The 23,367-nt window shown below is 46.2% G+C and overlaps 1 pseudogene; it reads left to right on the top strand.

Moving 5' to 3' along the window:
- The window catches only part of LOC115141240 (forkhead box protein O3-like), a 38,393-nt pseudogene that overhangs the window by 6,564 nt on the left and 8,462 nt on the right, over positions 1-23,367 (top strand).

The following is a 23,367-nucleotide window of genomic DNA, read 5'->3' on the forward strand; positions in this document are numbered from 1 at the left end:
GAGAAGGAAAAAAAAGATAAAAGACAAATATTGGTAAGCCGCTGATGAAATTAAATGAAATGGTATGGTTTGCGGAGGAGGATGAGAGGGGGAGGGGTCGGCTAAACGGAGAGGCACAGGCAGACGGCTATTAAGAGAGGTCTGTATGTAGTAGTTCTAATCTGGTCCAAAAGCAGGTAGTCTTTTAAGCTTCCAGTTCCTCTCTCTCTTGGTCTGGAATGGACACCGGATTCCCTCTTGGTCCTAGACAGTGCTGGCAACACACAACTGCTGACTATAAATACCTGCTCCTCTGACTTCTAGGAAGGCTGGAATCTGAGGCCCTGGCCTGAACCTAATCATCTCATTCGAGGAGGTGACTGTAGTGCATGGGCTTTGTGGTGTTGGCCACGCACACGCACGTACGGAAACACACACAGGCATAGAAACGAACACACACACGCGCACGTATGAGGGCAAGCACATGCAGGACATACACACACATGATGCTGAGAACACACAACACAGGGTCAACAGTGAGTGGTGGTGCTGTGTCTTTGTGGGGGATACTGCAGGGGGAGGGTTTGTCTCATTCTATAGACGTGTGTGTTTGGCCCCTCTGATTGGTGTGACAGCGTGTCACTGCAGAAAATGGTGCGCAGCCTTGCCGCTGACTTCCTAATGTCTATAACGGTGTGTTTTAACTGTGCTTGTGTGTGTAATGCCTGCAGGTGCTACTATATTCATTTAGTTCAAGGAGGTTCAAAGGAGTGTGTGTGTGTGTGTGTGGCGGGGGGGTCTCTGAATGGGTGTTGTTCTATGTGCTACTTAGGGTATATGTGTGTGTGTGTCGCACAGTGTGTGTCAGTGTGTGTGTGTGTGTGTGTGTGTAAGCTGCAGGCAGTCAGAGGCCAAGGGATTGTGAGGCAGGTCAGAGCGAGTGCGTCAGTCTGACGGTCTAATCTGAAGTGACCAGACTGTTATTTATAATGTGTCTTTAGGTATCAAGCGGACCAAGAGGGCATAGGGTCAACCGCTAGCTAGCTGCTTGACAGAAATCAGCCAAATCAGACAGAGTGGAGAGAAGAAAAGGGGGAAATAGAAAGAGACAGGAGGAGAGGGAGAGGGGGAGGAGAAGAGGGAGAGTGAAGACTACTGATTGAGTTTGGGCTGTTTGGTTGACATTTTGGAATGACTGGGTTGTATTCATTAGGCATCAAATTAATGAAAATGTCTGAAACAGGGAGGGACTCATTTTAAGTTTCTGTTGCGAAACGTTGTATTACATTTTCCGTTGCCTTCCCTAATGAACACGACCCTGGTGTCCGCTGAAGATCACACAATCACATTACAGTGTTACGATAGTCATCACTCTTAAAGGAGATAAAGTCAATTGGATAATATCTGTTTAGTTATTGATTTCTACAAACGTGACACTGACATGTGTGCCAACATCTGTGGAGAGATGTACAGACACTCACAGTGCTGTCAGTACACACAGGCCTTAGCAGAAGAGGGAGAGAAACACTCAAGTTGGGAAATAAGAGGGATATGGCTGTCTCTGTGTGTGAGAGGGTATGTCCATGACTTTGTGTGTAAAAGCTTAGCACAGAAAGGAGACTGGTAACTCTTGATTGTGTGTGTGAGTTTGTGCGTGAGTGTGTGCGCGTGAGTGTGTGTGTTTGTGTGTGTGCGTCCGTGTTGCGGGTTGGTAGTCTGAGGGTGCAAGACTGGAAACCATCCTAGACCATCCTGATTCATATTTTATCCTCTCTTTTGGCTAAGGGGAATTGTGTAATTTGAGAGAGACAGAGAGTGATGCACACAATGAGAGCACAGATGATACAATCTGGATAGATTTATGATGTCTGATTATAAACACCTTATACAGTATCTCTCTCTTGGCACACACTCTCTGTTATGTACATGCATGCACACACCAGCCAGGTCACTCCAGATCCAAGGCGATATTTGACATTCGTCCTGGTCCCCATGACGTCGGGAGATGCTTTCAAAACCATCCAATAGGGGCAATGGTGAGCGCTATTACCATCAAGTAGGCTTGCGACTTGCTAGCGAGCACCGAGGGTCGCGGGTTCAATCACAGTACTCGGCACTAGGGTTGGGAATATTTGGGCAATATTCAGAGGTGGAAACTTTCTGTGGGAATTAACGGGAATATATGGGAATTAACGGAAATATATGCAAATTCATATTAATTCCTTTTAAATGTAGATGTTTTTTGCATTGGATATATTTACCATATCATATGGAGACAGAAACATTAACCTTTTACCTTATCATAAGTAGACATAATTGCAAATGATTAAATCCTTCCAATAGAAATAAAACCATTTTTTTTGTTACGAATTGAACTTTAATTAAATGAGTTGATTCTTCACATGGGATGATTTCACTGAAACACAAAAGAAAGGGAATATTGAATGATCCCCAATGATCCATCGCATCTCCCAAAAACGTTTTCAACATACATCTGTAAAATGATAGTCTAGAAACTAAAGCTTTGTTGTCTTCCTCTCAGGCTTCCATGTCTTCTCCCCGGACCTCCTCAATGTCCACCTCTTGAACATCAGTCCTCATCTTCACTGTTACTTTCCAACCTTGTTGAGGATGGCTCGTTATCAGGCTCAAAAAGCCTAACATTTTCCCTGATGGCCACCAATTTTTCAACCCTTGTATTGGTCAGCCTGTTGCGCGCTTTGGTGTGTGTGTTCCCAAACAAGGACCAGTTGCACTCTGAGGCGGCTGATGTTGGTGGGACTTGGAGGATGATGGAGGCAACAGGGGAAAGAGTCTCAGATCCACAAAGTCCCTTCCACCAGGTGGCTGATGAGATATGTTGGCACGACTGCCATATTGCATCTCCATCCCAAAGCCCTTGCATGGAAGTGTACTTCGCCAGACTGCCAAGAACCTTGCCCTCATCCAGGCCAAGGTGGCGAGACATGGTAGTGATGACACCATAGGCCTTGTTGACCTCTGTACCAGACAGGATGATCTTGCCAGCATACTTGTGGTCCAACATGTACGCTGCGGCGTGTATGGGCTTCAGGCAGAAGTCTTCACGCTTTTTGATTATTTCAGAACTGCAGTTTCCTCTGCTTGGAGCAACAGTGAAGTAGGCAGGGCAGTACGGACTTCTTCTCTTACATCTGCAAGCAGAGTCTGAACATCAGACAGGATGGAATTGTCTCCCTCAATCCGTCCAATGGCTACTGCTATAGGTTTCAGGAGTTTCAGGCTGCTTACCACTCTCTCCCAAAATACTTCATCCAGGAGGATCCTCTTAATGGGACTGTCTATATCGTCAAACTGATATGGTCGTTTCTTGGAGAGTCTCCTTCCCCTCCAGGAGACTGTCAAACATGATGACAACGCCACCCCAACGGGTGTTGCTGGGCAGCTTCAATGTGGTGCTCTTATTCTTCTCACTTTGCTTGGTGAGGTAGATTGCTGCTATAACTTGATGATCCTTCACATACCTAACCATTTCCTTGACTCTCCTGTAGAGTGAATCCATTGTTTTTAGTGCCATGATGTTCTTGAGGAGCAGATTCAATGCATGAGCAGCACAGCCAATGGGTGTGATGTGAGGGTAGATCCAAGCAGCCTTCATGTTCGCAGCATTGTCTGTCACCAGTGCAAATATCTTCTGTGGTCCAAGGTCATTGATGACTGCCTTCAGCTCATCTGCAATGTAGATACCATTGTGTCTGTTGTCCCTTGTGTCTGTGCTCTTGTATAATACTGGTTGAGGGGTGGAGATTGTGTAGTTAATTATTCCTTGCACACAAACATTCGATCAACCATCAGAGATGATTACAACACAGTCTGCTTTCTCTGTGATATGCTTGACCTTCACTTGAACTCTGTTTTACTCTGCATCCAGCAAATGAGTAGATAAAGCATGTCTGGTTGGAGGGGTGTATGCTGGTCAAAGGACATTCAGAAATCTCTTCCAATACATATTGCCTGTGAGCATCAAGGTGAACCAGTTGTATACACAGCTTGAGCAAGACATTCATCAGCATTTCTCTGACTACATTCCTCCCATGAGTCAAAAAAACTTCTGATTCCAGGAGGACCATGAGCTGATGCTATCGATAAGGTGTCTGATTCATCATTTTCACCTCGAATAGAAGTAGAGGGACTTTTGTCAGATGTTGCTTGTTGTGAGCGCTGAGGGAACTTTATGCACTTGGCCAGACGATTCTACATCTTTGTTGCATTCTTCACATATGATTTGGCACAGTATTTGCAAATGTGCACAGCTTTTCCTTCTACATTAGCTGCAGTGTAATTTCTCCACACATCACATAGTGCCCGTGGCATTTTCCTGTAAAGATTAGAAAAAAATGAGTAAAGTGAGTACTATTCTATGTACAGATAAATAGATAAGCAGTTAGATTAAACAACTCCTTTGTAAGATACATGTTTTAAAATGAAATATGTATGGAAACAGGTGGATTAACACTCCTCAGTTAGCAGGCTCAAACAAGCTAAAACCACATGCTAGTAAAAACTAACTAGCAGAAATTGTTAACAAGATAGAAATTATTTATACACACTTTGCTGTAGGCTACTAATTACTAGTTAACAAAACATAATGTATGTCAAATAAAATAAAATATATTCACCCCACCCAGTATTGTAACCACAATTTACCAGAAAGTATGTAGTCCTTGGCTCAGACAGTGTCATAATGTGGGCTCAATAGTATCTCATTAGTGTGCAAGATCTTGAGAATCAGCTGTACATGTGATGGAAAAGTGCACTGCACATGTGAGGGAAGAATGCACTGTGCGTGCAGAGGGTTTTGAATTGGGGATAGTTTATCCAAAATATGCAACAAGACCTAGAATTGCCTTAAGTGTATCCCACAAAAATGTTAACTGTTATAAGCTAACTTTTTTGATGAATTTAAGCAAAATTCCCCAAATTCCCCGGAAGGTTTCCGATCCTTTGCAAATACTAGGCCCTCAATTTGAACACCATCCCAAACCTTAACTGTATCATTCAAAATATGTTGGAAATGGCACTCTATTCCCTTTCTAGTGCACTACTTTTGACCAGGTCCCATAGAGCTCTGATCAAAAGTAGTACACTATGTAGGGCATAGGATGCCATTTGGGACGCAACCCTAGTTACATAGGGTCACTCACTTGGAGGGTTTCCATGTTGAGACTTACCACACTAAACCCCCTTTTCTCTAGTTTTCTCAGGCAGTGTTGTGAGTCAGGCTAGGTCTTTAGGACGTGGACTCTGCTCATTTCAAAATAAATACAAAATATGACTCAGTGGATCTTCATTCCTGCAGCGTCTCATCATCACCCTCTGACTGGGCTGGCTCCTACCATGCATACCTACATGCGCACAAACACACACACTATCCATGTGCCTTGGAGCACCACCCATGGAAGAACACTGTGTTCTTGGTGGTGAGGCCTGTGGGGTGGGGTGGGGGTATGATGAGAGGGAAAAGTATTGTAGATGTGGTAGTTTTCTTTGTTTTGAAACTTGCTGGACTTGTGGTGGATTGGCTCTTTGGGGAGGTGTGTCATTGTTTGGTAAGAGTCAAATGCTTTTGCTGATGCCTTTTACAGCCTGGGACTTGGTGTGCCGAGGCACTTTATGAGTTTGGAACGTCCACAGTCAAGGGAAGGAAGGGATGATGGGGGAGGGGGGTTCTGTTCTCAGCATTGGGCCAATGTTGGATCCTCTGAGAAAGCACATCTCTTTCTACATTTCTCTCTCTACCCTGCCAGGGTTGGATGGGGAAGTAAAGAGGGAAGAGGGGGAGGCCTGCTTTTGTGTTGCTCTCTGTATACATCATGATCCAACCATCCAGCTAACTGACTGGCTGCACAATGAGTTATCGGCAGGCATCCGCAACTAGGCCTATATTCCAACGAAACAACAAGTAGAAAGAGACACTGAGTGCTAGTCCTTTCGGTGGTTTTGTATTGTGCCCAATAAAAGCTGGATGTGGATGTGGTCAGTCCCTCAGCTCTATTTTCATCCCAAACCAAATATTTATCCTTCCACTTGGCTTGTGTTCGCTCACCAAAAGGCTTTGTTTTGGAGGATTTGGTGAATGTAGATGTGTGTGTGTTGTGTGTGTACGTGAATGTGAAGGTGGTAAGACAACTCTTTGAACTGAAATACAGAGTCCAGTCTAATTGACTTTTTTTGCAGTTTATTTGTGGTTATAGTTCCATTGTATGTGGTTCAGAGAATGTATGTACATTGTTAGCCATCTTGTTTGTCCGTAGGAGAAGAGTCTCAGTGGGAGTGACTCAAATATTAGCAACGATGTCCTTCAAGTCGATTTCAAGCTCCACATCAAGCTCCCTTCTGCTGAATTCAATCCAAATTGTAGTTGTCACGTGCGCAGAATACAACTGGTGTAGACTTTACTGTGAAATGCTTACGGACGAGCCCTTTGACTTGCGTGTGGGTTGGTTTGGGAGCTATTCATTTGGATATCCGTTCCCGTTCTTCTTTCTTGAACATGAAAAACAATACATTTGATTTGTAGAGCCCATTTCACTACATGGATAAATCACAAATGTCCACGCAGCAGCTGATAACATATTGCTATTGTGAAATGAAATGTTGTCGGTGCTTGGGAGTAACTTGGTCTGTCTATGATTGAGTCGGTGAGCTTGAGTCTGTGGATACATGCGTGGCTCTGTACACGTGTGTCTGCTTGGGTGAGTGTCAATGTGTTTCATGCAGTGGATGGCTGCTGAAGGGAGGATGGCTCTTAATAATTGCTGGAACTGCACAAATGGAATGGCAGCAAACACATAGAAACCATGTGTTTGATATCTTTCCACTCGTTCCGCTCCAGCCATTACCACGAGCCCGTCCTCCCCAATTAAGGTGCCACCAACCTCCTGTGGTATTATGTATATGTGTGCACGTACTGTATACCTCGGTGTGTGTGCGCTTACATGCATGTGTCTGTGCTCGCGCGCGTGTGTGCGCGTGTGTGCGCGTGTGTGCGCGTGTGTGCGCGTGTGTGTGTGTGTGTGTGTGTGTGTGTGTGTGTGTGTGTGTGAGAGAGAGAGAGAGTGCTCACATGCGTCTGATGAGCTCAGTAGGGGTTCAGTTCCCCGGGGGAACGGCTTCTCATTAATAATTCAGACGAGGCTCATTATCAAGGCAGTGCAGATTTCTCCCTGATTTCACCTTAATTGCAGGCAGCCTGCTCCACTCAGGCAAGGCAGCAGACCCACTGTGTATAGACTCCTAGCACAGCCCTCATATTCACTCTGCCTTCAGTAAACCTGGGTTTAAATACTTTGAAATCGTTCAAATACTTAGAGCGTTTGAGCTAGTCTGTTTCATTGGTGCCATTGTGTCAGGCAAGCTCAATCAAGCCCAGCTAAAGTATTTGAAATGATTTTGAATAGTATTTGAACCCAGGTTTGACTCTCTGCCTCCAATATTCACCCAGCTCTCTCCTGTTCTCCTCCTGCCGTCATTTTTTTAACCTTTATTTAACTAGGCAAGTCAGTTAAGAACACCTTCTTATTTTCAATGACGGCCTAGGAACGGTGGGTTAACTGCCTTGTACAGGGGCAGAACGACAGATTTTTACCTTGTTAGCTCGGGGATTCAATCTTGCAACCTTACAGTTAACTAGTCCAATGTTCTAACTACATTGCACTCCACGAGGAGCCTGCCTGTTACGCGAATGCAGTAAGAAATCAAATCAAATCAAATGTATTTATATAGCCCTTCGTACATCAGCTGATATCTCAGTGCTGTACAGAAACCCAGCCTAAAACCCCAAACAGCAAGCAATGCAGGTGTAGAAGCACGGTGGCTAGGAAAAACTCCCTAGAAAGGCCAAAACCTAGGAAGAAACCTAGAGAGGAACCAGGCTATGTGGAAGAAGCCAATGTAAGTTGCTATAGCTAGCATTAAACGTATCTTATAAAAAACAATCAATCAATCAATCATAATCACTAGTTAACTACACATGGTTGATGATATTACTAGTTTATCTCACGTGTCCTGCGTTGCATATAATCGATGCTGTGCACATTCGCGAAAAAGGACTGTCGTTGCTCCAATGTGTACCTAACCATAAACATCAATACCTTTTTTAAAATCAATACACAAGTATATATTTTTAAACCTGCATATTTAGTTAATATTGCCTGCTAACATGAATTTCTTTTAACTAGGTAGATTATGTCACTTCTCTTGCAACAGAGTCAGGGTACATGCCACAGTTTGGGCCACCTGGCTCATTGCGAACTGTGTGAAGACTATTTCTTCCTAACAAAGACAGCCAACTTCACCCAACAGGGGATGATTTAACCAAAGTGCATTTGCAAAAAAGACTTTACCTAACCATAAACATCAATGCCTTTCTTAAAATCAATACACAGAAGTATATATTTTTAAACCTGCATATTTAGCTAAAAAAATCCAGGTTAGCAGGCAATATTAACCAGGCGAAATTGTGTCACTTCTCTTGCGTTTATTGCAAGCAGAGTCAGGGTATATGCAACAGTTTGGGCCGCCTGGCTCGTTGCGAACTAATTTGCCAGAATGTTACGTAATTATGACATAACATTGATGGTTGCACTATGTAACAGCAATATTTAGACTTATAATTAAGTCTATGATTTGATATTTGATAGAGCCGTCTGACTGAGCGATGGTAGGCAGCAGCAGGCTCGTAAGCATTCATTCAAACAGCACTTTAGTGCATTTTGCCAGCAGCTCTTCGCAATGCTTCAAGCATTGCACTGTTTATGACTTCAAGCCTGTCAACTCCCGAGATTAGGCTGGTGTAACCGATGTGAAATGGCTAGATAGTTAGCGGGGTGCGCGCTAATAGCGTTTCAAACATCACTCGCTCTGAGACTTGGAGTAGTTGTTCCCCTTGCTCTGCTTTTGTGGAGTGATGGGTAACGATGCTTCGAGGTTGGCTGTTGTCAATGTGTTCCCGGTTCGAGCCCAGGTAGGGGCGAGGAGAAGGACGGAAGCTATACTGTTACATTGGCAATACTAAAGTGCCTATAAGAACATCCAATAGTTAAAGGAAAATTAAATACAAATGGTATAGAGAGAAATAGTCCTATAAATACTATATTAACTACAACCTAAAACCTCTTACCTTGGAATATTGAAGTCTCATGTTCGAAGAAACCACCAGCTTTCATATGTTGTCATGTTCTGAGCGAGGAACTTAAACGTTAGCTTTTTTACATAGCACATATTGCACATTTACTTTCTTCTCCAACACTTTGTTTTTGCATTATTTAAAACAAATTGAACATGTTTCTTTATTTATTTGAGGCTAAATTGATTTTATTGATGTATTATATTAAGTTAAAATAAGTGTTCATTCAGTATTGTTGTAATTGTCATTATTACAAATAAATACAAAATAACGTCCGATTAATCGGTATCAGCTTTTTTTGGGGTCCTCCAATAATCGGTATCGGTATTGAAAAATCATAATCGGTCGACCTCTACACTGTACACCTCCTCTTACTGTCCACGGAATATCACAAACCTACTATTTACACTTACTTACAGATCAGATGAGCATTTCTATATTTCTCTAGCAACGTTTGTGGAATGTCATGCATTGTTATGATTGATTTAGTGATACATGCCTACAGTGTGTTGATGTTTAGAATGCTGACATGTGTTTTATGTAAGGCAACTCGACCCTGAGTCCCATTAAGGCTTTTTCCAGTCTTTATTGTTGTTATGATAAAACGATCTTGGTATTCATTGTACAGTGTGATGAAATGAGCTTTTCTGTAATGCAACACTGTCATTTACATAATGTACTCACTGATGGTTTTCCTGTTCAGTCTTTTGTCCTTCTTTATGACTGTGTGGAGCGGAATCCCCATTGAGAACACAGAATAATGGCCATGAACCTGTCATATTTGCATTTGAATGATCAAACATTTGCTGACATGAGGGTGGTGTTGCTTTATACATTTTTTTTCAATGTTTATCATTTATTTAATAAATAAAGTAAGAAAAGGATGTTACATTAAAAACATGTATGGTTCTCTCTTCAGTCTACATATGGAGATGCTGTACACTGGAAGCCATATTTCTCTCAGAGCCACAAAAAAAATGAGCGCAGAAATCCTGGGTGGTCATGTTTCATATTTCATAACTCCATTTGTTTGCATTCCCTGTATGCAGTGATTGATGAGGGAGAGAATGGGGAAAGAGAGAGGGAGAGAGAGTGAGGGAGGAAAGTAGAAGAGCAAGGAGGGGAGAGAGTAGAGGCTGGGTGGGTGACACTCCCATCTTTGGCCAGTTTGAGGTGGCGTGTCCACGTCTGTCCCACCCCTCTCAACCTGTCTGTCTGTCTGCCTGTCTGTCTGTCTGCCTGCCTGCGTGTGTGTGTGTGTATCTGGGCCATCCATCTATCAGTGTGTGTGTGCGTGTGTCTGGGCCTTCTATCAGTGTGTGTGTGAGCCGTCTATCAGCTTATCTAAGGTTCCCGCAGCCACGTGGCTGGACAGATAACCGCTCTAAAGGGGGATGAAGAGGGCTGTATCACAAAGGGAAATGTAGTTACCGTTGACAGAACCTTGACGTATCGTTGACAGGTGGATATGAGAGTGAAGAGGAGACCAGGGCTGAGAACCATTACAGTCTGCTTGTTATGCTAATGGTTACTGGCTATTCATGTACAGCTGTATGTAGCCCACTTCCGCCCATGCAGTAGATGGATTTGGCTGTTGATGGTCAGCTGGGTCACTGCAGGTACAAGTTGCCCTCAGAAACAGTTTTATGCACCTGGGGAGAAGGGCACAAATTGGATCTTGGATATGTATCTAATCCCAACTTCAGCCTATGGTACTACATTGGGGTGCTGTTCACTGGGGGTAGGGGTATAGTTGCAAAAATCCCAAAATGTTTCCAAAGTTCGCTGTTTTTTCCTCTTTGAAGGATTCCTGGAATGGGCAGGGAATTAACTCTTGATGGAATTCCCCAAACTGGAATTATTTTGAACAAAAACAAAAACGAGACATTTTGGGGAATTTTCCAACCCAAGTCGGGACTGTAGCAGCAGGGGTGGTGAGGGAGGTTAGCGGTGGCCAGCAGGATTTGTGTGTCAGGGGGATGATTGTAGGTCAGGACGCGGGGCCCAATGTTTAGAATTCTGACCCTATGAGGAGGGCTGAACTCAGACCAGCAGATAGACCAGAATGAACCCAGCACGTCTGTCTCCCTCAGTTTCAGTCTCTCTGCATGCGTCTCTCTCTGTGTCTGTCTGTCTTGCTCAAATCAAATCGGTACAGAGTCAACCTGTTAGTCAAGGTAATTGAAGTAATATGTACATGTAGGTAGAGTTATTAATGTGACAATGCATAGATAATAACAGAGAGTAGCAGCGGTGTAAAAGAGGGGGTGGGTGGGGGGGCAATGAAAATAGTCTGGGTAGCCATTTGATTAGATGTTCAGGAGTCTTATGGCTTGGGGGTAGAAGCTGTTTAGAAGCCTCTTGGACCAAGACTTGGCGCTCCAGTACTGCTTGCCGTGCGGTAGCAGAGAGAACAGTCTATGACTAGGATGGCTGGAGTCTTTGACCATTTTTAGGGCCTTCCTCTGATACCACCTGGTATAGAGGTCCTGGATGGTAGGAAGCTTAGCCCCAGTGATGTACTGCCATTCACACTACCCTCTGTAGTGCCTTGTGGTTGGAGGCCGAGCAGTTGCCATACCAGGCAGTGATGCAACCAGCTCTCGATGGTGCAGCTGTAGAACCTTTTGAGGATCAGAGGACCCATGCCAAATCTTTTCAGTCTTCTGAGGGGGAATAGGTTTTGTCGTACCCTTTTCACGACTGTCTTGGTGTGCTTGGACCATGTTAGTTTGTTGGTGATGTGGACACCAAGGAACTTGAAGCTATCAACCTGCTCCACTACAGCCCCGTCGATGAGAATGGCGGCGTGCTCGGTCCTCCTTTTCCTGCTGTCCACAATCATCTCCATTGTCTTGATCAGGTTGAGGGAGAGGTTTTTTTTCTCTCTCTCTGTCTCGATCTCCCTGTGTTTCTCTCTCTAGCTTTTTTCTCCCACTCCTTTTGACTCCCTTTCTCTCGTATTTTGGGCTTTTCTTCTCTCACACACCCAGTTCTTGTCACTCAATCCCTTCACTTCCTTTCCTCTCTTGCTCTATTTCACACTTTCAGTCACTTTCATTCCTTCTCTCAAAAGTACCACCTTTTAGCACTCATTTCGCCATCCCTCGCTCATTTATTCCCTCTCCTTTCATCCTCTTTTGATGTCCTGTTTCGTCTCTCCTTCCTCCTCTCTCTTCAGTCATTCTTTTATTACTAAAACGAGCGTGATATAAACGCCTCTCTTTTCTTCTCCCGAAATGCCGGTCTTAGAGTTGTCTCTGGTCTCTGGCTGTATCTGACTGACATTTCCACAGGGAGTTTGGGGGGAGTTATGGTTGCTATAGTTGCCTGTGACCACAGGCGTGTCCATCATTGATGGACACAGGCTAGGGCTAGGGTTACAGTTCACAGGCTATGGACAGCCAGGCTAGGGTTACAGTTGGCTGATATAGCGGTAGGTTCAGCTCTGTATCCAGTCTGATGTACCCAGAAAAGAACCATACATGTGTGTGTGTGAGAGAGAGAGAGAGAGAGCAGACGAAGAGACAGAGAAGGAGAGGGAGATGAGTGGATTAGAGCTTCCAAGCAGGACTGGAAGCCAGACTTGGCTGCACTTCAGCTACTCTGCGCACTTCAGCTCAAGTGTGCGTCCATTAGTGCACTCCCACTGCACTCAGAAACTCATACAGTCACACACACACACACACACACACACAGTTTTGTATTGCTATCCTTGTGGGGACCAAAGAATTGCTTCCCATCCAAAATCCTATTTTCCCTAACCCTAAAACTAACCGTAACCCCTAACCCTAATTGTAACCCTAACCCTAAACCTAACCGTAACCCCTAACCCTAATTGTAACCCTAACCCTAAACCTAACCGTAACCCCTAACCCTAATTGTAACCCTAATTGTAACCCTACCCTAAACCTAACCGTAACCCCTAACCCTAATTGTAACCCTAATTGTAACCCTAAACCTAACCGTAACCCCTAACCCTAATTGTAACCCTACCCTAAACCTAACCGTAACCCCTAACCCTAATTGTAACCCTAAACCTAACTGTAACCCCTAACCCTAATTGTAACCCTACCCTAAACCTAACCGTAACACCTAACCCTAATTGTAACCCTAATTGTAACCCTACCCTAAACCTAACCGACACAATGTCCCCACTTGTCAGAATTGTCCTTGTTTTACTATCCTTATGAGGACTTCTGGTACCCACAAGGCTATTTAAACTAACACACACACATGCATAGACACATACACCCGCAAGATCACATGTTCACTGTAAAATTCACACACAGTATATAGCCTACTTTCGTGCAAATAAACAAAACCACAGGCACACACAGACACTCCTTCCCTTCACATATACCTCATTTCACTCAAGTTCTACTCTGGTCTAGACTCACTCACACACATACTGTATGTTACAGTTACTGTCAAACCACACCCACACACACAACGTATCTTATCCCACCAGATTGCTCAGTGCTTCCCGACAAAATAAATCATTAAATGAGAGCAATAACAGCTTCCGAAAAAAGATCCCTCAATTAGAACAGAATGGGTGAATGGGGAGAGGCGGGGGCTGTGTGTGTGTCGGGTGGGGGAGTGGTATTTCGGGAACTCAGACACACACTATTACATAAGGGAGAGCATGACCCAAGAAGGTTTTATGCAGTTGTGCAACGTTAATTTGTCCCCCCCCCCCCCTTTAGCAATCAGCTTAGCAAAATTATTTTCTCAAATACTTACAAGTGATCCATGCAGACGGACCAACAGGGGAGGCAAATACATCAGTGGTGTAGAAGAGAGGGGGGTTTGTGTGTGTGTGTGTGTGTGTGTGTGTGTGTGCGTGCGCGCAGGACCACATTGCTGAGGTTAAGGTGTGTGTGTAGCTGAAGTTGTGCGTGTGTGTCTGAATGTTATGAATGTATGTTTGTCATAAGGGAGAGATTGTTTGGTTGTTGCGTTATGTACTGTATGTGTGTGTGATTATGGTATTTCTGTCATAAGGGAGAGGTCGTTGGGTTGTGTTACTCGTGTGTGTGTGTGTGTGTGTGTGTGTGTATGTTTGGACGTGAGTGTGTGCAATCTCAATGTGATTGCCTGTCTTGTACATGAGACGTCTAGGCTGCTTCAGATTTTCATTGACCCACCTTTTCACACTCCGTCGCTAGCCACTCTATCATTCCATCTTTTCCTCAGTCATCCCTCAAATACACTGTTCCAACAGTCTTATAGCCTACTTGCCAAAACCCTCTGTCCTCTATCCACCCAGCCCCATTTGCATCTGTGCGGTCACGTGGTCCCCGAGCAGTGAGTGGGCCGTACACGCGTCTAATTTCTGTCTGCATGTCATCTGAGGCTTCAGTCTGTTTCAGAGCACTGTTGGCATCGGGCCAGTTTGCATCGCTTAGTCTCGCTATCCTCCCGCGTTAGCAAGGCTAACGCTGAGCCACGCTAGGCAGCTCTGTGCTGGTCTCACACATTCTTTATAGGGACAAATGCAGCATCCCATCATCTGTTTGTGTGTTAAAATGCTAACGCTACCAGCAACAGATGTACGCAAAGAAGTTATTCAACCGCCTAACCCGCTAAGCACGCAAGCCACCATTGTATGAGGGACAAATGGTGCCGTGCTTATATGGGTCCTGGGTAGTGTTCATTATGACACGCTGCAGAAAATGCATTTTGCAACAGAAAACCTAAATGACTGTTTCTTGTTGGATAACTCCACGTAGTCCTTCCCTGTTTCAGTCTATTTTCTTCCATTTGGTACCTAATGAACACGACCCAGCTCTATAGAAGGATACAGTCAAATGTTTACCATTATCCTAGTAAATGTCATCCATGTTGTTTTCAATATTTAGCATAGGACATCTCTGCACTGGGGCTGTGCCCAGTGAAGGAGATCAGAGACAGATTGGGAAAACGGATGAGGAGTGAAAGTCTGTAGCAGAGACGTGTGTGTCTTTGTGTCAGTCTGTGTCTACATCTGAAGACATAGGCCAGTAGCTACATAGCGCCATGGACGAAAGCGCAGGCAAGTGACACTGATGGAGAGCGGGAAAGAGAAGAAATGAATGTGGAGGCTCCAGAGTTGGAGAACATGGAACAAGTGAAGAAGAAAATGACACGCCAGCAATCTAGAGAAGTGGGAGCGATCATTTGGAGCAAGAGAGGCAAAAAAGAGATAATGAAGATAAGGTGAATGAACGGAGTGAATGATGTGGGAAGAGATTTGGAGAGAGTGAATAAGAGACAGGGCGGGGGGGCAGGTGGAGGAGAGAGAGTGAATAAGAGACAGGGCGAGGGGGGCAGGTGGAGGGAGAGAGAGTGAATAAGAGACAGGGCGAGGGGGGCAGGTGGAGGGAGAGAGAGTGAATAAGAGACAGGGCGAGGGGGGGGCAGGTGGAGGGAGAGAGAGTGAATAAGAGACAGGGCGAGGGGGGCAGGTGGAGGGAGAGAGAGTGAATAAGAGACAGGGCGAGGGGGGCAGGTGGAGGGAGAGAGAGTGAATAAGAGACAGGGCGAGGGGGGCAGGTGGAGGGAGAGAGAGTGAATAAGAGACAGGGCGAGGGGGGGCAGGTGGAGGGAGAGAGAGTGAATAAGAGACAGGGCGAGGGGGAGCAGGTGGAGGGAGAGAGAGTGAATAAGAGACAGGGCGAGGGAGGGGGCAGGTGGAGGGAGAGAGAGTGAATAAGAGACAGGGCGAGGGGGGCAGGTGGAGGGAGAGAGAGTGAATAAGAGACAGGGCGAGGGGGGGCAGGTGGAGGGAGAGAGAGTGAATAAGAGACAGGGCGAGGGGGGCAGGTGGAGGGAGAGAGAGTGAATAAGAGACAGGGCGAGGGGGGGCAGGTGGAGGGAGAGAGAGTGAATAAGAGACAGGGCGAGGGGGGGCAGGTGGAGGGAGAGAGAGTGAATAAGAGACAGGGTGAGGGGGGCAGGTGGAGGGAGAGAGAGTGAATAAGAGACAGGGCGAGGGGGGGGCAGGTGGAGGGGAGAGAGTGAATAAGAGACAGGGTGAGGGGGGGCAGGTGGAGGGAGAGAGAGTGAATAAGAGACAGGGCGAGGGGGGCAGGTGGAGGGAGAGAGTGAATAAGAGACAGGGCGAGGGGGGCAGGTGGAGGGAGAGAGAGTGAATAAGAGACAGGGCGAGGGGGGTGGAGGGAGAGAGAGGGAATAAGAGACAGGGCGAGGGGGCAGGTGGAGGGAGAGAGAGTGAATAAGAGACAGGGCGAGGGGGGGCAGGTGGAGGGAGAGAGAGTGAATAAGAGACAGGGCGAGGGGGGAAGGTGGAGGGAGAGAGAGTGAATAAGAGACAGGGCGAGGGGGGGGAAGGTGGAGGGAGAGAGAGTGAATAAGAGACAGGGCGAGGGGGGGGCAGGTGGAGGGAGAGAGAGGGAATAAGAGACAGGGCGAGGGGGGGGCAGGTGGAGGGAGAGAGAGTGAATAAGAGACAGGGCGAGGGGGGGCAGGTGGAGGGAGAGAGAGTGAATGAGAGACAGGGGCGAGGGGGGGGAAGGTGGAGGGAGAGAGAGTGAATAAGAGACAGGGCGAGGGGGAAGGTGGAGGGAGAGAGAGTGAATAAGAGACAGGGCGAGGGGGGCAGGTGGAGGGAGAGAGAGTGAATAAGAGACAGGGCGGGGGGGGCAGGTGGAGGGAGAGAGAGTGACAGAGGAGAAAAGGGGGGCTGAGTCTGCTTTTACGGCGGGGTGATTGCGTGACTGAGAGGAGAGTGCAGTGCCATGTATAATGCTCTCAAGACGGATATTAAGACGTGCTGCCCGACTCAGTCTCTCTCTCCCTTCATTCTCTCCTCCGTTCTGCTCCTTCTCTCTCTCTCTCCATCTCTGCTAATGATCCACGCGTCTTGCCACACAGCCGGGCTGAGTGATACCCACTGACAGTACCACTCAGGCGGAAACTCTGCAGCCCCCTTCTAGGAGAAGAGGCAACACACACACACACACACACACACACACACTAGATGGAAAGCACCATACATTCAATGTCACGCAAAGATGCTGATTAACACGTGAGAGCATATTTGAACCATCACACACACATGCACAACCACATACAGCTAACCCAAATATATAGAAGCACATTCAACAGTACTGATAGACATATGAGTGCAGCATGAGCCCATACAGCCCTGTACACCCCCTGTGAGCCAGGTCTCGTTTTGCTGCTCTAACCCGGCCTGCCTCGTACAATCCCATACGTCCCTACCCAGACCCATAGATAGACCATACGTCCCTACCCAGATCCATTGATAGACCATACGTCCCCATGCAGCATGACCCCATTCATCCGTACAGTCTCATACAGCCCCATGCAATCTTACATGGATCTACACTATACGTCCCCTATGAACCAGGTCTCATTTCCCCGCTCGAACTGTAATCCGGTGGCCCGCCCAGCCATGACTGCAGCTGAGAGGGAGGTCAAGAATTAGGTCATAGGCCTAATAGGAGCCCACTCCTCCAATTAGCGAGTGGATTACGCAGGGGCGTGTGTGCATGTGCGTTAGCACGCTGGCCCACTCCAGCCGCTCCTAATCCGGCCACGGGTCCTGGGAAGATTTAGTAACCCACATTTCTCGTTCTTCTGCTCACTAATCCTCTCCTGACTTAATTTTTTTTTTTTAAACGTGATATCTTCAGGTGCTGCTGATTGTGTGTCGTACACTTTGAGTTGAGGAGAATGTTGAGGGGGAGTTAGGATTTCATTAGTGCTTGAAGTGGTCTTACTTTCAAAACGTTACTGCACGGTTCACAGTCAATAAGTAGTCCCGAAAATAAACTGAATTTAAATGTTTTCCCTTTTTTTTTTTTACTTTTCCCCTTTATTTTGTATCTTCAGTGAATCAGGGATTGTGCATAAACTTCTCAGCATAAAGCTTTCTTCAGTGTGGGGTTTATCCCAAATCTATTAGCCATTTTTGGTTTTACGCATCTAATCAACAAGGCCGGAATAGTGCATTGGTTTTCTACTGAGAGAATATCTGTCTTGAAGTAAAACTGCATCACTGTCAGATACTCTCGGGCTACTACTGTGTGGTTTTCTCTACAGCCCGACAGCTGACCACATTCTATATGAGACATTTCTATGTTTACATTCTATATGAGGCATTTCTATGTACGGGTTTTGGAGACAACGTTCAGACTATTACAGTTTTAATGTTGGTAGGTTATTTATACGTTTGCCTGCATGTACAGTATGCACATTTTGGGGCGGCAGGGTAGCCTAGTGGTTAGAGCGTTGGACTAGTAACCGGAAGGTTGCGAGTTCAAACCCCCGAGCTGACAAGGTCGTTCTGCCCCTGAACAGGCAGTTAACCCACTGTTCCCAGGCCGTCATTGAAAATAAGAATATGTTCTTAACTGACTTGCCTGGTTAAATAAAGGTCAAATATTTTTTTTTGACATGAACGTCGTTAAAGCATAAGTGTGTCGTTTGGTGTAGTGCCCTTAAATAGCCCTAGAACAGAAACTTCAGTGTACAGTATAGCTCTGAGGGGTTGTGTGGGTGAGAAGGGTAAGAGGGTTATCAGTCAGCACGCACCAACAGGGAGTGCAAGGGAGATGGAGAGACAGAGAGACGAAGGAACGAGAGGAAGGTAACAGAGGGAGAGATAGAGAATGAGAGATGGAGAGGGAGGATGAAAAAGTGAACGAGAAGTGGAATAGTGGGGATATCCTTAATGAAGTTTTCAGGAGCCTCTTAAAAGGTCACGGCATGTCTCTACATCCCCCTCCCCAATACCTCACTTACCCCCCCCCCCCATCGCTATCTATCCCGCCATCAGCCCCCCATCTGTGTCCATTAGCCATTCATGAACCCACTCGTAGCCACTCATTAGGGAGGGAAGGGGTTTGAAGCGATTGCATTCAGAGGAGAGGAGTGTGACCGGAGCATACTGATTAATATTTCAGCGTCTCCCGTCGAGCTGAGAGCAAGTTTTGCCCCGCTTAGGCTGTAGAGTTGTGTGTTTGTCTCTCTCTCTCTATCTCTGTGTGGTTGGCTGCTCTCCCCTTCTCTCTCCCACACGAGTGAGCGATAGAGAGAACGACCCCCCCCTTTCTCTACCATATACCACACACCACCCCACCCATACACACACAGACAAATGTACAGACACACACCACCAGACTCAAACCAACTCAAACTGACCTAATTGGGCTCTTTTTGTTTCGGGAAATGGATGGAGAAGACAGAGGGGGAGGGGTGAAATCCCCCATTCCTCTCTTCCTCCTTTACTCACAGCCGAGTGGTATCGCTCCTTCTCTCATTAATCTAGACAGTGAGACAAGTTACCCCAGCAGACAGGGTGTTCTGTGTCCTTCACCCCCCCTGTTGAGAATCAAACTCGGCAATAAAGCCCCTCATTCATACAGTAGGTTGGCACTTCCAATCTTGAGAGTCAAGCGACCATAGAAATAGAATCCATTTCATTTCCATGGAAGCAACATGGTTCATACATTGTCCACTATATAAAGCGCTCTTACTGTATGTGAATGCACTTTAGTGTAAAAGGCAAGGTACCTATGAATTCAGCATTATCGCTTGGCCATATCACTATCTGTACTCCGTTTCAGCAATCTCTTGAAGAATGAGTAAGTCCTGAATGAGCACTCTCTTCCTCTCCAGTGTTTGGCTTTTGGTTTGTGCAGAAATGCTGCTACAGTATGTTTGCTTGAGTATGTTGTGTAGTAGGTTCCCATTGAGCCGTTGTACTGCACGGTTGGATATACAGCATTGCTGTACAGTATGTGAAGTTGAAATCATTCATTGTTTGTTCATTCTCATAGACTGAATTTCCAGGAAGTGGATGGAATGGGCTCACTGGATGCGACATTTCCTTTCGTAGGATAGCAAAGTCATTAATATTCATGCGTTACGTTGGGTGATTGGTTGAGCCTTCTTGCTGTCTGCTTAGCTTGCTCACCGGGATGAGCAGTAAGCACCGAATGACTTGGGGAAACCCAGCTTCAGCTTAATTCATTGTGAAATAAATTGAAGTCTCACCAGCTAGCTGACATCTATTTTAGTTTCACTGTCCGGTCATTCATAAAACAAATGTTATTTTTACCGTTAAACAAACGGTCTGTTGCTTGATATGAGCAAGTTGACCCAAATCTATCAAAGAATAGGAAATTCGCGATTAGTTGGCTGAGCTAGCTAGCTATGTTTCAGTAATTTAGCTATCCTGCTGAATGCAGTGGTCAGTGGATAAACTAACTATGAATTGAACATATTTAGGTAAAAACTAGCTAGTAGCCAGTTGTTGTTGCCCATGGTGGAATCATATCTATCCAGCTGTCTCCTGAAGCCTATGTGACCTGTCTATGTGCCCTTGAACTCCCGAGTCTAGACGCAGTCTAGCTAATGTTAGCTAGTTAGCTAGCATTGATAGCTGAGCTGTTTTATAAGAAAATGGCTTAGGTGACTAGCTAACAAGCCCTCCTCGGCTGCAATGTTATTGGGGTGTGGGAATATTAGATATAACGGTCAGTGAAGTTGGTGGTTACTACTGGTTTTAGATTCGAGGGGAGAGAAATTGGCCGTCATTGTTTTGTGTTTGGGTATGGGCTCGGAGTGATGTCACACAGAAGGCTCAACCAATCATCCGACGCCTATCTTACGAAAGGTCATCTAGAACACTGGACGACCGCATAGGCTCAAAGAGACGGCCGTAACAATGCGTTTACAATGCCTCCAAAATTAAGATCCCCAACGTTCTCCATTCACCAAGATGCAAGTCCCTCTTTGATCCTCCTTTGTTCTCTTTCTCTATTTTCCCTCCTTCCTTCCATAGCGGCCTTTTCTTGACCTATGATTCCGGATATACACTTACCCTTTTCAATGTCATATGTAGAGGCATACACCATAGGTGGGTGTAGCTCTCTGCATCTCTGAGTAAGTAGACTTGAGTGTAAGTGTATAGCATGCGGTGTATATTGTTGAGAAGCAGTGGTTGGTGTGGTACACAGGGCGTTTAATGAAGTTCCCCAACACCTCTCCCCTATTAGACGGGTGCCCTCTACCTCTCCCTACTTCACCCCTCCCCACCCCCACCCTCCCTCCTCTCTCCCTAGCTGCCTTTCCCTCGGGGGGGATAGTTGGCAGGGAGCAGGCTGGCTGCTATGGAAACAAGGAGCCTCCCTCTCCCACAGGTCTCCTTAGCAACTAGTAGCTTGGCATTGTGGTAATGAGCGTGCCCACTGTGCCAGGCTCTTTGTGTGTGTGTGTGAGAGAGAGAGAGAGAGAGAGTGTGTGTGAGGCATATGTGAATATTTTGTTTGCCAGTTTATGTGAGAAGATGAACGTGTGAGGGAGAATCTGTGTGTTATTGCGTGACTGATACATGCGATATACGTATAGACATGGCTGAGTTTTGGTCTTCAGATCATCTGTACCTCACAAGTAATGATGGCTACCCTACTATGTGTGCCTGTGTGGGTGCCTGCCTGCGTGCCTGCCAGCGTGCCTGCCAGCGTGCCTTCCAGCGTGCCTGCCTGCTTAAGATGCATTCGTGCATGTACACGCGTGTGTCTTTCTGGATCTTTGGACGCTTCCATCTGATTGCGATGATATCATTAGTCTCTGCGCTATGAAATTGCAAGCAATTGAAGGGACTGTTCAATGAATTTTGCGTGCCATAAGGCAACCCGCTGCCGAATGAGTTTCCTGCTCTGCCGATATGAAACCCTGAGAATGCTGTTTATTAAAGTCTGATCAGAGGTGTGTACTGACCTTTAGAATGCGGGAAATGAGATTGTTGTTATTATGAAGGAGATTATGGTGGAGAGTGAGAGGCGGAGATAACCGCGTCGGCATTGAGTCCATTGTTGCATCGTCTGTTTCTTTGTATGTGGCAGAGGGTGGTTTCTATATAATCAAATCCACACTCCGCCCGCCTGTGGGCCGTTAAAAGACCTGACTCAAGCACACACATAAATAGACAAGCACATGCGCACACACACGCACGCACGCACGCACACACACACCCACACACACCTACTCTTCCTTGCAAAAATAAATCAAATTAAAAAAGCTGTAAAAGCCTCTCTCCAGAAACGTGCATGACTTTATGATAGCATGATGGCAGGCCCAGTGGAAAATGTGAGTCTGATGGATCCCCAGACTTTGGTCGAAGTGTGAGCTGTGAGCAGGTGGCATGCCCCACAGGTGGCCCAACCCGTACACCTGTTTTGTGAACCCTCACAGGGGAAAGCGAAGTCTACCTCCCATAGCCCCTGTGGAAAACCATACCCTCTTGCACGTGCCCGCCCCGGCACAGGTCTTGCCCACGTTTGGCGTGGGCGTCAGATGTGATTACGAGCTCAGGCGGGGGCTTTCGTCTCGTGGGTGTCATAGATGTCGTGTCCCCCTCACGCCGGCCAACTGGAAAACCGCCAAGACCATCCTGGCATTCCTTGGTGGATTTTCCGATCCCCTATCCTGGTCTCAGATGGTCTGCTAATCTGTTTGCGGCTATTTTTAGCCGTCAAAGCTCGTGCAGCTCTTGATCAGCAGTTCCAAACCGCTAACCATCCCCCTTGGTGCTTGTAGAAGTATACAGGCAGTGATTTGCCAGGAACTGGCTACAATTAGAACACAGCCAAGCAGGAATCCCTTACACCCTCTCCCCACAGACTTCCTGACTGTGGACACCATGGCACATGGCAGCTCAAACTCTCAGTTGACTTTCCCTCTTTTCCCTTTGGAATGGCACTGAGTGGTGTATGGGATGATATAGAAATTCTGAAAGTGATTTGTATTGTCGTAAGAGGGGAAACTTGACTTAGTCAGCCTCTAATGGCTAAGGTTCTATGTCTATTTACACAACTAGACCTACTTGATAGTTCCGTGACTATGGAAATATATTGGACCATGGCGATGTTGATGGCATTGCTTGATTACTTTTTTTTTTGTCGTTCAGCAGAGGATCTTCTCCAGAGCGACTTACAGGAGGAGCAGTTAGGGTTAAGTGCCTTGCTCAAGGGCACACCACCAGAGGTTTCACCTGGTCTGCTCGGGGATTCGAACCAGCAACCTTTCGGTTACTGGCCCAACGCTCTTAACCGTAAGGCTACCAGCCGCCCCTGTGGCGTGTGGCAGCTAAGTTAGTTTCTCACCTCCTAATAAGAGGTCTATTTTTTTGTTAATCTTTTCAATTTGGTCGCAGTCCAGAAAACAGGCTCGTCCATCTGCCCATC

This window comes from Oncorhynchus nerka, linkage group LG14 (assembly GCF_034236695.1).
Source record: "Oncorhynchus nerka isolate Pitt River linkage group LG14, Oner_Uvic_2.0, whole genome shotgun sequence".
NCBI classification, from domain to species: Eukaryota; Metazoa; Chordata; class Actinopteri; order Salmoniformes; family Salmonidae; genus Oncorhynchus; species Oncorhynchus nerka.